The sequence below is a fragment of the Bubalus kerabau genome, chromosome 4 (assembly GCF_029407905.1).
Source record: "Bubalus kerabau isolate K-KA32 ecotype Philippines breed swamp buffalo chromosome 4, PCC_UOA_SB_1v2, whole genome shotgun sequence".
Classification (NCBI taxonomy): Eukaryota; Metazoa; Chordata; class Mammalia; order Artiodactyla; family Bovidae; genus Bubalus; species Bubalus kerabau.
The window spans coordinates 150,786,718-150,799,890 of NC_073627.1; positions in this window are offsets into that span (position 1 = coordinate 150,786,718).

Below are 13,173 nucleotides of genomic sequence, written 5' to 3' on the forward strand. Positions count from 1 at the left end.
CAGTGAACTCTTCTGTTTGAAAAACTAGTAGAGTTAAGAATTAAAATAGGTTCTGACTCTAGTATGAGCTTTTTGGTTGGCAATTCTTTTTGTCAATGTAACAACTTAATGCCTAATTTCCTTTTTATTTTTTGGAATAAAAGAGAAATTTCCTGTTCCATGTAACAAAATAGCAGGAAAGGCAGAGATATGGCTTGTCTCAGAAGATAACACCACCAGGAACTTCTTCCTTCTTCTCTAGTTCTGCATCTCTATATGGTCGGGTTGCTTTTCTCAGCTTCTCCCGTTATACAGTGCCTGAGAACATGGCTACTCCTGGAACCATGTCTCACACATTCCCCTCACATATTCCCCCTTGTGAGGTAATGGAAAATATATATTGGTTCTGCCCCCAGTTCCTGGCACAGAGCTCCTGAAACCCTTGTAATTTCCTAAGTGATAAGAGCTCTTGAGGCATTTCTGTTCTAATATTTGGTCTTTGACCCTGGTTCCTGATGGTGCTTCTAAACCTTTGTCATTTCCTGGGTGATAGGAGCATCTTTTGGAGAAGGCAATGGCACCCCACTCCAGTACTCTTGCCTGGAAAATCACATGGATGGAGGAGCCTGGTAGGCTGCAGTCCATGGGGTCGCTAGGAGTTGGACACAACTGAGCGACTTCACTTTCACTTTCATGCATTGGAGAAGGAAATGACAACCCACTCCAGTGTTCTTGCCTGGAGAATCCCAGGGATGGGGGAGCCTGGTGGGCTGCCATCTCTGGGGTCGCACAGAGTCGGACACGACTGAAGTGACTTAGCAGCAGCAGCAGGGGCATCTTTTAGTTTAATGTAGTAGCTCTGGATAGCTCCCGGATGGTGGGTGGTCACCAGAAAAGCTGAACCATATGATTAGAAGCTTGGAATTTTCAGCCCCACTTACCATGTTCTTGAGAAAAGAGAAGGCCTAAAAACAGAGTTAATGATTGATTGTGCCTTCATGATGAAGCCTCCATAAAAATCCCAATAATAGGAAGTTCCAAGAGCTTCCAGGCTGGTGAATGTGTAGAGGTTTGGGGGCAGGTGGTACACACAGAGAGAGCATAGAGGTACATGCCTTTTCCCCCTATGTTGCCCTATCACCCATTTGGTTGTTCCTGAGTTATATTCTTTTGTAATAAACCAGTGATCTACTAAGTAAAATGTTTCTCTGAGTTCTGTGAACTGCTCTATCAAGTTAATCAGGGCTTTGATCCCTGGGTTGAGAAGATCCCTGGGAGGAGGAAATGACAACCCACTCTGGTATTCTTGCCTGAAAAATCCCATGGACAGAGGAGCCTGGCGGGCTACAGTCCAAAGGGTCACAAAGAGTCAGACATGATTGAGTGACTGTGCACACACTAGCAAGTTAAATAAAAACCTGAGGGTCCTCATGGGAACCTTTGATTTTTAGCTAAGTTGGACAGAAGTTGGGGAAAACTTGGGAACCTACTAGTCGTGACTGACATCACAGTAAGGTGGGGATAGTCTTGTAGAACTGAACCCATAGCCTGTGGAATCTGATACCATCTCTCAGTAGATAATGTCAGAATTGAGTTGAATTCTGATATCTGGAGCATTGCTTGGAGGTGTGAAGAGAACCCTCACTCTCCTCCACCACAACACACACATTGGAATTGGTGATCAGAAAATACCCCTCCTAGAGCTCTAATTTAGAAGCCAGAGTAGAGCTCTGAATGGCACAGTTTCAGTCAAATTACTACACCCAGGCCATCCAGTTGAGGTTCTTTGATGGACCCAATTTGGATTAGGTGTCTAAGCATAGGCCTATCATTGTGGCAAGGAATGTGGGGCTTATAAGAGAATTACAACTCCATAGTAAACACTTGGGTAGCTAGCATGTATCTGAGTGAAAGTGGGAGGTTCACATCTAGGCAAATAAAGCAATATTCAATAAGAAGCCAATGTGGGGGGTAGGTTATTACTAATTACTAACAAGGAATGATTACCATGGTGCTGGAACTCTCCTATAAGCTTATTATTGCATTTAATACAACTAACTTTGATTTTTTTTATTGTCAAATGTTTCAAAGTTTTTCATTGCAGCACTGCATTGTTTTTAATAACAGAGAGGTTATGACAACCCCAAACTCTATTACAGGAAACTTAAAAAAAACCCCAAACCTGTTGCATTCATCTGGTGGAGTACTGTGCAGCTGTAAAAATGAGCAGGAAGATCTCTGTCCACAGATATGGAGTGATCATCATCATATATTATTAAGCAAAAAAAAGTGAAAGATGCAAAACACTTTTATAGTATTTGAATTTTGTGTAAGAAAGAGAAGGGAGTGTGACCATATTTAAATGCATTTGCTTGTATTTTTAAAAGAAACAATGAAAGGATAAACCAAAACTAAGAAAACTGCCTAAAGAGAGAGGAAAAGAATTGCAGAGATGAGGAGGAAAGCAAATTTTCTATTAATGTTCTTTTTTTAGAATAATTTTGACTTGTAACCATGCAGATATTTTCATAATTAAAACACAAAGGAAAAATAATTCTAAAAATTGAAAAAAAATAAAGTGAACATAGCTGTATGTCAAGTGAAAGGGATATAATTATATAGTAAAATAAGCTCAACAAAATTCTATTATCTTTTCTACGAATGGGAAATAAATATCAACTTAAAAATAGGCTTTTTTTAAAGAGAAATTTTAGGTTCACAGCAAAATTGAGCAGAAGGTATGTGAGTTCCCATGTTGACATCGTGCACCAGAATGTATATTTGTTAAAGTGATGACCCTGCATTAACACATCACTGTCACCCAAAGTTCACAGTTTATTTTACCATTCTACTTTTGATGTTGTATATTCTATGGGTTTTGACAAATGTATAATGACATGTATCCTCTATTATAGTATCATATACTAAATTATCATATACTACCCTAAATTTCTCTGTGCTCCCCCATTCATCCTTCCCTCCTGCCTCTCTAACCTTTGGCAAATACTAACCTTTTTACTAATCTCATTATGTTAATGAGTGCTCTAACGAAAACTTCATTTTTTTTCATCTTCCCCATTTACCTCCATCTCAAAGATACAAGGGTGGGAATTTACCACCAGGTATGCACTGCTCAGCTTTCCCTCTTCAGAAGAACTGTCCAAATTGCTTAAGAAGGCAGTTTTGTCGACTTATTTCTTCATAGGTCTTGTCTTCTTTCTGTCTTTTTGATTCTTCTTTTAAAGCTCTTTTATGTCCACTACAGGAGGAAAAACTTAAGCAGAAACAGGGACTTAATTGGATAAAGGTAGTGGATGGAGTATCAGATGACCATCAAATAGCTGTAAGAGCCACTGATGCTTTGAACTGAACACAAAGAAACTTACAGGTTAAATGGTAGGGATTTTTCAGTCTGCAGTTGAAAAGCTACAGCTTCTTATCCTGGAATTGCTCAGAGATGATAAAGTTCTTAATTTATATGACATTTATTTAATGCAGTTTTTGCAAAATCAAATCAAAGTTAATTCAGACTTTAAAGAAAACTTTTTCAAATTTTCTCTATGTCAAGGAGAGATCAATTAATGCTAAAACTCAGTGTATTTGGATTGCAGTACAACAGAAGCAGTTTGTTTCTTGTGTAAACAGGTCTTGAGAAGATAAAAGTGCAGAGGACAAAAAGAGAAGACTATGAGAGTCATTCTTTGGAACAGGTGATGACATTACTATCCACTCCCAAGTAGTGAAAAAATAAAGTTAAATAGGTAATTAAAATATTTTTAAATGCATATGTTATAATATGTTTAAATCCATATCAGAAACAAATCAGACTCCCATTTGTTTAAACATTGGAACCTGGTATTTATATTTTCAGAGTAATGGAAGAATCAGGAAAAAGTGTATTTACCTTCCCTAGGGCTAAAATCTTTAGCATCATAATTTAATTATACAGAAGAAAGATCATAAAATTCCTTTTGAATTTTCAAAAATAAATGTAGTTATATTAAACCATACCTCCTTTGATATTTTATTAACTTATTGAATTGGGAAAATAATTAAGGAGAAAAATAGGTTACTTTGGAATATTTTCCCATATATTTTACAGAACAATCTTATTGTGCCAGTATTATAAAACAAATTAAAATTATAAATCTGGTACTTTATATTAAGTTTCTAAATCTAGCTTTTAATGAAAAATCTTTGCTGTTTCTGTAATGGTAAGATATATTAAACTTCTACCTTATAATTGATAAGCTCACAATTAAATTTATTTTGTTAGAACCTGAAGAGAATGTGTGAGTGTGTGTTTTGGTGGGGGTTGAGGAGTGTGGGTGGAGAATATTAGGAGGAGGAATTTTGCATCTGAGTTATTCTTAGAGAACCACAGTCTACAATTTTGCCTTGATAGACTATTGTGATAGGGCATGATTTTATTCTGATTTTATATTTCAGTGTTGCTATTTCAGTTGTCACCTTTGTCCTCAAGTGGTAAGGTACAAGTGTAAATTAAAATGTCACATGTTATGGAAATATTAACTGAGTGAACAGTGGTTTCTCTTTGTATGTGAGTTTAACTGTACAGATGGCAATATTTCAACTTTATCACGCTCTAGATAGAAATCATTTAACACTTCTTTTCTAAAGCCGCTTGATACTTTAGTAAGTAGATAGTTTCAGACAAATTTAACAGGAATCCAGCAAGATACCACAGGGCATTCAATTGCTTAATTAGAATTATGTTAAATATTCCATACTAATAGTATAGTGATAGTAGGTATCAGTTAGTCAGTTCAATTCAGTCGCTCAGTCATGTCCGACTCTGTGACCCCATGAACCGCAGCACGCCAGGCCTCCCTGTCCATCACCAACTGCCGGAGTCTACCCAAACCCATGTCCATTGAGTCGGTGATGGCATCCAACCATCTCATCCTCTGTCATCCCCTTCTCCTCCTGCCCTCAATCTTTCCCAGCATCAGGGTCTTTTCAAATGAGTCAGATTTTCGCATCAGGTGGCCAAAGTATTGGAGTTTCAGCTTCAACATCAGTCCTTCCAATGAATATTCAGGACTGATCTCCTTTAGGATGGACTGGTTGGATCTCCTGGCAGTCCAAGGGACTCTCAAGAGTCTTCTCCAACACCACAGTCCAAAATCATCAATTCTTTGGCACTCAGCTTTCTTTATAGTCCAACTCTCACATCCATACATGACCACTAGAAAAACCATAGCCTTGACTAGACAGACCTTGTTGATAAAGTAATGTCTCTGCTTTTCCATATGCTGTCTAGGTTGGTCATAACTTTCCTTCCAAGGAGTAAGCATCTTTTAATTTCATGGTTGCAGTCCCCATCTGCAGTGATTTTGGAGCCCAGAAAAATAGTCAGCCACTGTTTCCACTGTTTCTCTATCTATTTGCCATGAAGTGATAGGACCAGATGCCATGATCTTAGTTTTCTGAATGTTGAGCTGTAAGCCAACTTTTTCACTCTCCTCTTTCACCTTCATTAAGAGGCTCTTTAGTTCTTCTTCACTTTCTGCCATAAGGGTGGTGTCATCTGCATATCTGAGGTTATTGATATTTCTTCTGGCAATCTTGATTCCAGCCTGTGCTTCCTCTAGCCCAGCATTTCTCATGATGTACTCTGCATATAAGTTAAATAAGCAGGGTGACAATAAACAGCCTTGATGTACTCCTTTTCCTATTTGGAACCAGCCTGTTGTTCCATGTCCAGTTCTAACTGTTGCTTCCTGACCTGCATACAGGTTTCTTAAGACACAGGTCAGGTGGTCTGGTATTCCCATCTCTTTCAAAATTTTCCACAGTTTATTGTGATCCACACAGTCAAAGGGTTTGGCATAGTCAAAGTTATGACCAACCTAGACAGCATATTAAAAAGCAGAGACATTATTTTGTCAACAAAGATCCATCTAGTCAAGGCTATGGTTTTTCCAGTGGTCATGTATGGATGCGAGAGTTGGACTGTGAAGAAAGCTGAGTGCCAAAGAATTGATGCTTTTGAACTGTGGTGTTGGAGAAGTCTCTTGAGAGTCCCTTGGACTGCAAGGAGAACCAACCAGTCCATCTTAAAGGATATCAGTCCTGGGTGTTCATTGGTAGGACTGATGTTGAAGCTGAAAGTCCAATACCTTGGCTACCTGATGCGAAGAGCTGACTCATTTGAAAAGACCCTGATGCTAGGAAAGATTGAGGGCAGGAGGAGAAGGGGATGACAGAGGATGAGATGGTTGGATGGCATCACCGACTCAACGGACATGGGTTTGGGTGGACTCCGGGAGTTGGTGATGGACAGGGAGGCCTGGTGTGCTGTGGTTCATGGGGTTGCAAAGAGTCGGACATGACTGAGCTACTGAACTGAACTGAACTGAACTGAAATATCCATACACCTGGGTAAACCTGACCAAACCTAATGGTTGAGCATAATTCTAGTGTCATCCACACATACACAGTTTGAAGGGAGATCATGGCTCAGCATGTTTATAAATGTCTGACATAAATGGAATGCTACAAAACTGGATCCACAGCAGATCGCCATAAAATGAATTAATAGAATAAAATCAGCATAAAGAAGTTTCCATTTGTTACCTAAATAGCTTTGTTTTTTCAACAATTTCTTGACAAATAATATTGAAAGATTATTAAAAATTATACACTCTGTATTACCAAAATGAATAAACAAAAAAAAGGCTTTGGGAAAATAAAGAAAGCATCATTAATATTTGTTTGTGAAAAGTTTACCAAGGCAAAGGTGTGCTTGATTGATGTGGTGATACTTAGCTCTCTCTTCTGCCTGATGAGGGCAGGGGAGAGAGAGTGCCTAAATAAAGGATAAGTCTTGCATTTCCATTTACACTGAACACACCAATGGATTATTTATTAGGTTTATATATCTGGCAAATTAATACATCTTTGTAGGGTGAATGTTATGAATAAGAAGAGCACAGAAATCATCAGTATGGTATGGTTTAATACCACTGTGATTAGAAGAGATACTTGATATGATTTCTATCTTCTTTAATTTTTGAGACTTGTTTTGTTGCCTTAACATATGATCTATCCTGGAGAATGTTCTACATGCCCTTTCAGATCAGATCAGGTCAGTTGCTCAGTCATGTCCAACTCTTTGCGACCCCATGAATCACAGCACACCAGGCCTCCCTGTCCATCACCAACTCCCAGAGTTCACTGAGACTCACGTCCATCGAGTCAGTGATGCCATCCAGCCATCTCATCCTCTGTCGTCCCCTTCTCCTCTTGCCCCCAGTCCCTCCCAGCATCAGAGTCTTTTCCAATGAGTCAACTCTTCGCATGAGGTGGCCAAAGTACTGGAGTTTCAGCTTTAGCATCATTCCTTCCAAAGAAATCCCAGGACTGATCTCCTTCAGTTGTAGGATGTAATGTTCTATTAGGTCTATAGTGTTGCTCAATGAACACTAATGAAGAAGAACTAAAGAGCCTCTTGATGAAAGTGAAAGAGGAGAGTGAAAACGTTGACTTAAAGCTCACCATTCAGAAAATAAGATCATGGCATCCGGTCCCATAATTTCATGGCAAATAGATGGGGAAACAGTGGAAACAGTGGCAGACTTTATTTTTTGGGCTCCAAAATCACTGCAGATGGTGACTGCAGTCATGAAATTAAAAGATGCTTACTCTTTGGAAGGAAAATTATGACCAGCCTACCCTGCCTGCTGCCTGTTAAGTTGCTTCAGTCGTATCCAACTCTGTGCAACCCCATGGACTGGAGCCCACCAGGCTCTTCTGTCCATGGGACACTCCAGGCAAGAATACTGGCGTGGGTTGCCATTTCCTCTTCTGACCGACCTAGACAGCATATTAAAGAGCAGAGACATTACTTTGTCAACAAAGGTCCATCTAGTCAAAGATGTGGTTTTTCCAGTAGTCATGTATGGATGTGAGAGTTGGACTATAAGGAAAGCTGAGTGCCAAAGAATTGATGCTTTTGAATTGTGATGTTGGAGAAGTCTCTTGAGAGTCCCTTGGACTGCAAGGAGATCCAACCAGTCCATCCTAAAGGAGATCAGTCCTGAGTGTTCATTGGAAGGACTGATGTTGAAGCTGAAACTCTAATACTCTGGCCACCTGATGCAAAGAACAATTCATTGGAAAAGACCCTGATGCTGGGAAAGATTGAAGGTGGGAGGAGAAGAGGACGACAGAGGATGAGATGGTTGGATGGCATCACTGACTCAATGGACATGAGTTTGAGTAAACTCCTGGAGTTGGTGATGGACAGGGAGGCCTGGTGTGCTGCAGTCCATGGGGTCACAGAGAGTAGGACATGACTCAGTGCCTGAACTGAACTGAACTCACAAGTGTAGCAGAACGTTATATCCATTGTTACAAGTCAGGATATTAAGGCTCCTGCTGTTATTGTAGTGCTGTTTGTTTCTTCTTTTAGTTCTATTAGTATGAGCTTTACATATTTAGTTGTTCCAATGTAGGGTACGTAAATATTAAACATGTTATATCTTGTTGAATTGACCACTTTATCATTATATAATGACCTTCTTTGTCTCTTGTGACCAGTTTTAGTTTAATGTTTATTTTGTCTGACTTAAGTATAACTATCCCTCCTCTCTTTTGATAACTTTGCTTGGAATATCTTTTCCCTATTTCTTCATTTTCAGCCCGTTTTTAAAGTTTAAATGAGCCTATTGTAGGCAGAATATTGTGGGATCTTTTTTTTCTCCCTTATTCACTCAACCATTCTGCCTTTTCATGGAAGAATTTAACCTATTCATGTTTAAAGTAATTATTAATAGGTAAAGACTTACTATTGCCATTTTGTTAATTGTTTTATGACTGTTTTGTTGTGCCTTTCTTCTTTTCTCCCTCTCTTGCTGACTACCTTTGTGGTTTGGTTACTTTTATATGGTGGTGTGCTTTGATTCCCTTCATCTTAATCTTTTGTGTATTACTGTACATTTTTCCATTGTGGTTACCATGAAGTTTATGTTATAAGATATCTTATTTTAAAATACTATCTTAAATTGATAATTTTGGCAAAATATGGAAACTATACTTCTCCCTCCTCTTTCACATTTTATTTTTTTATTGGCCATGCCCTGCAGCATTTGGGACTTTAGTTCCTTAATCAGGGATCAAACCTGTGCCCACTGCATTGGAATCATGGAGAATTAATCACTGGATCACCAGGGAAGTCCTCTCCCTCATATTTTAGGTTATTGATGTTTTACAGTTTACAGCTTTTAAAATATTGTGAATCCAATAAAAAGTCACTATAGTCATGGTTATATTTATTTATTTATTTATTTTTTATTTTTTATTTTTTTAAATTTTATTTTATTTTTAAACTTTACATAACTGTATTAGATTTGCCAAATATCAAAATGAATCCGCCACAGGTTTACATGTGTTCCCCATCCTGAACCCTCCTCCCTCCTCCCTCCCCATGTTTGTTTTTTCATTTTAAATCTTGGGTTGAAAGTTATTTAGGCACCACCATTATAACAATATTAGAGAACCTGATTTTTTACTATATATTTACCCAAAGGTCCCCAACCTTTTTGGCACCATGGACCAGGGGGTGGGGGATGGTTTTGGGATAATTCAAGTACATTACATTTATTGTGCACTAATGCTGCTGCAATCCGACAAAAAGTATTGATCCAGAGGCTGGAGACTGGGGACCCCTGTATTTACTTTTACTTCTGAATTTTACATATTCATATGCTTTTACACTGCTAACTAACATTGTTTCATTTTCGCTTGAAGAACTCTCTTTAGCAAATTTTGTAAGGCAGATCTGGTGTAGTTTAGCTTTTGTTTGTTTGGAAAAGATTTTATCTCATTTCTGAAGGACAGCTTTGCTAGGCATAACAATCTTGGTTGACAGTCTTTCTTTCTCCCCAGTATTTTGAATACAACATCCCACTCTCTCTTGGCCTGAGTGATTTTTGCTTTGAAACCCACTGATAGTTTTAGGAGGGAGGCTCTCTTAAACATTACTTTTAAAATTCTTTGTCTTTGACTTTTTCTAATAATTACAATGTCTCTTGGTGTAGCTCTTTTTGGGTTCAACATATCTGGAGACTTTTGGGTCTTGAATATGACCCAAAGTCATGTTCTCTCCCCAAGTTTGTGTCTTTTGGGTCTTGAATATGACCCAAAGTCAGTTCTCTCCCCAAGTTTGGGAAGTTTTCAGCCATTATTTCTTTAAATAGACTGTTTCTTTCTCTTTCTTGAATTCCTATTATGAATATATTATTTCCTTTGATGGTGTCCTACAAGTTCTTTAGGTTTTCTTCATCCTTTTAAATTCCTTTTCCTCTTTCTTCTATGATTGGATAATTTCTAATTATCTGCACCTTTGTTCACTGATTCTTTTTTCTGTTTGGTCAAGTCAGCTATTGAAACTCTCTGTTGAGTTCTTCAGTCATTGTATCCTGAATACAATGGGATTTTAGTGTGTGTTGGTTTCTATTTCTTTAACTTCTCATTTTGTTCATGTATTTTTTTCCTAATTCCACTTAGTTATTTATCTGTGTGTTCTTAATAGTTTGATGAACTTCTTTAAGAGGATTATTCTGAATTCTTTTTCAGAAAGTTAATAGATCTTTAGGGTCCATTCTTAGAACTTTATTAGTTTCCTTTGGTGATGTCATGTTTACCTGATTCTTTGTGATCCTTGTACCTTGTTTTGGTTTCTGTGCAACTGAAGAAGTAGTTTCCTTTTCCAGAATTTACAGGTTTGCTTTGTCAGGGGAAGAACTTCACCAGTTATCTCAGCTTTGTGTCCTGGGCAGGTTATCTGGTAACACCTGTGGGGAAGTAAGGCTTGTTCTCTAGTTAATACTTATACTGCTCATACTCTGAAGTGGGGGGAGAGAAGGCTCTGACTGCTTTTACTCTGAAGTATGGGGAGGGAAGGCACTGATTGGACACCCTGATTAGATGGGGCTGTTGGCTGTGCTCTATGGTCAGGTAGTGCCACTTGTTGGGTTCTATGTTCCTCTCAGGTTGGACAGGTCAGTTTGTGTTCCTTTGTAAAGCATTGCTGCTTATTGGACTCTGTGACTGGGTAGGGCTGCAGGCACACGTTGCAATACCACCTAGTCAGGTGGGGCCTCAGACTGTGCTCCCCATCTGGATAGTGCTACTGGCTAAAGTCTGTGTTCAGGCAGGGCTGCAGGTAGGGCTTTATGATAGGATGGGACTTCAGGCTGTGGTCTGTTGCCAGGTAGGGCTGCAGGCTGTGCCCTTAAATTGGTCAGGGTCACAGGCTGGTTTTGTGATTGGATGCTGCAGGCTGTGTGCCACTGTTGATAAAAGTTGCTCCATTGGGCTCCTTCATTTGGTGGGGCTGTCAACTATACTATACGGTTGGGTGGGGTGGAAACTGTGCTCCACAGTTGGACAGGGTTGCTGTCTGGGCTTACTTGTCAGGAGAGGGCCACGGATTATGCTCAGGCTATTCTCTTTGATTGGGTCACTGGCTAGATGAAGGCACAGGCTGTGCTCTGCAGCCAGGCAGTTCTATACGTTGGGCTTTAAGGCTTCCTGGGAGTCCCTATTTGGTTCTGTGTTCATGAAGGGCTGGAGGCTATACTCTTGAGTTGAGAGGGGCAGCTGGTTTACCTTCCTACCCCAATGCAGCTATAGGATGAACTCCATAACTGCCCATGTTTTTTGTCTAGGCTTTCCAGTTGGGCGAGACTAGAGATTATGTTCAGCAGTTGGAAGGGCTGCTGTCTTACTTCCCTGAGTGGCCCCTAGAATGGATGTTATAGCCAGTAGTGATGGTTGGCTGGGGACCCAAACCTGACATAACTGCCAGTTGAGCTCCCTGGGCACATGAAGCCAGTGGTCTGGGTCTGCAAATGAGCAGAGACCACTGGCTACAATCTCTGCTCAGGCACAACCAGCAGCAGGAATGTGATTTGCAAAGACATTTGTGCTGGCTACTATAAACTCTGCTGCCTTCTTTATCTCTGTCTAATATCAGGTGGTCCAGCTCCACAAATTCCTGTGAGGTGAGATCCAAGTGGGCCTTCTGAGAAGCATCTGCAATGCTGAGGAAGTTGTATGCCCACCTTGGGCTAATTCCCACTAGAGAAACTATAGGCCCAGAGATCTCTCTTGATACAGTGCTGTATCAGCCTTGGGAAGAGGTGATATGATCAAACTGAAACTGCTGCTCTTGCCTTTCTAATGTGGTCCTTTTTTTTTTTTTTTTGTCATCGGTCCAAGGAGAGTGCTTCAGTTTTACCTCTGGGTTCTGGAATTTTCACAAAGGTATCTTGTCTCTGGATAGTTGCTAGTCAGTCTTCCTCTAAGGAGAACTGAGGTCAGGGACAACCTACTCTTCCATCTTGCTGAGGTCACTCAAAATAACTTTTTTTTTTTTGGCCATATTGTGTGGCCTGTGGGATCTCAGTTCCCCAACCAGGGATTGAATCCAGGCCATGGGAGTGAACCCATCCACTAGGCCACCAGGAAACTCCCCAAATTACATCTTAAATGTAACCAGCCCTTATTAAAACTTATCTATTCCTTCAATTATGAACATGGGCAACAAAAATTCGAAGTGTCAGAGTACCTATCACTCCGTCACAAATAGAAATCATAAATATTCTCATGTATCACATACAAGTAGTTATAAGTATTTAGAAATATTGCTTGGCTCATCTCTGCTTTGAAATTATGACAGTTTATATATCTCACAAGAGATCTGGGTATCTTATGTATTAGTAAAGTATCACATTTACTTCTATACCACAAATTATTTTTAAAAATATTTCATTCCTTTCTTTCAGTACATTTGGTTTTCATTGTAATCCTATTATGCTTTATGCATGTAAAAACATCACCAAGAAGGACCATCAAATTGCCAGATTTATCCACTACACCAAACACATTCAGAAGCTAAGACACAAAGATCAATGTCATTGTAATAAGCATATCAAATTTGAGTGACTTTACTTAGTAATATTGCTCTTCACATTTCTCTGTTTTCTTAGTTTAAAATACAACATGCTTATTTCATATGGTGGGTTAATTTTGATTAACACATGCCAATAAGAAACTTAAAGGAGGCAATGCTAATTAGCTGTGGTGATTTGTGAAAAAATAAAAGATACTAACTTTTCATGAAGAGCTTGTCTGCTCAATGGTCCACAGGCATTCAGGGGGCCT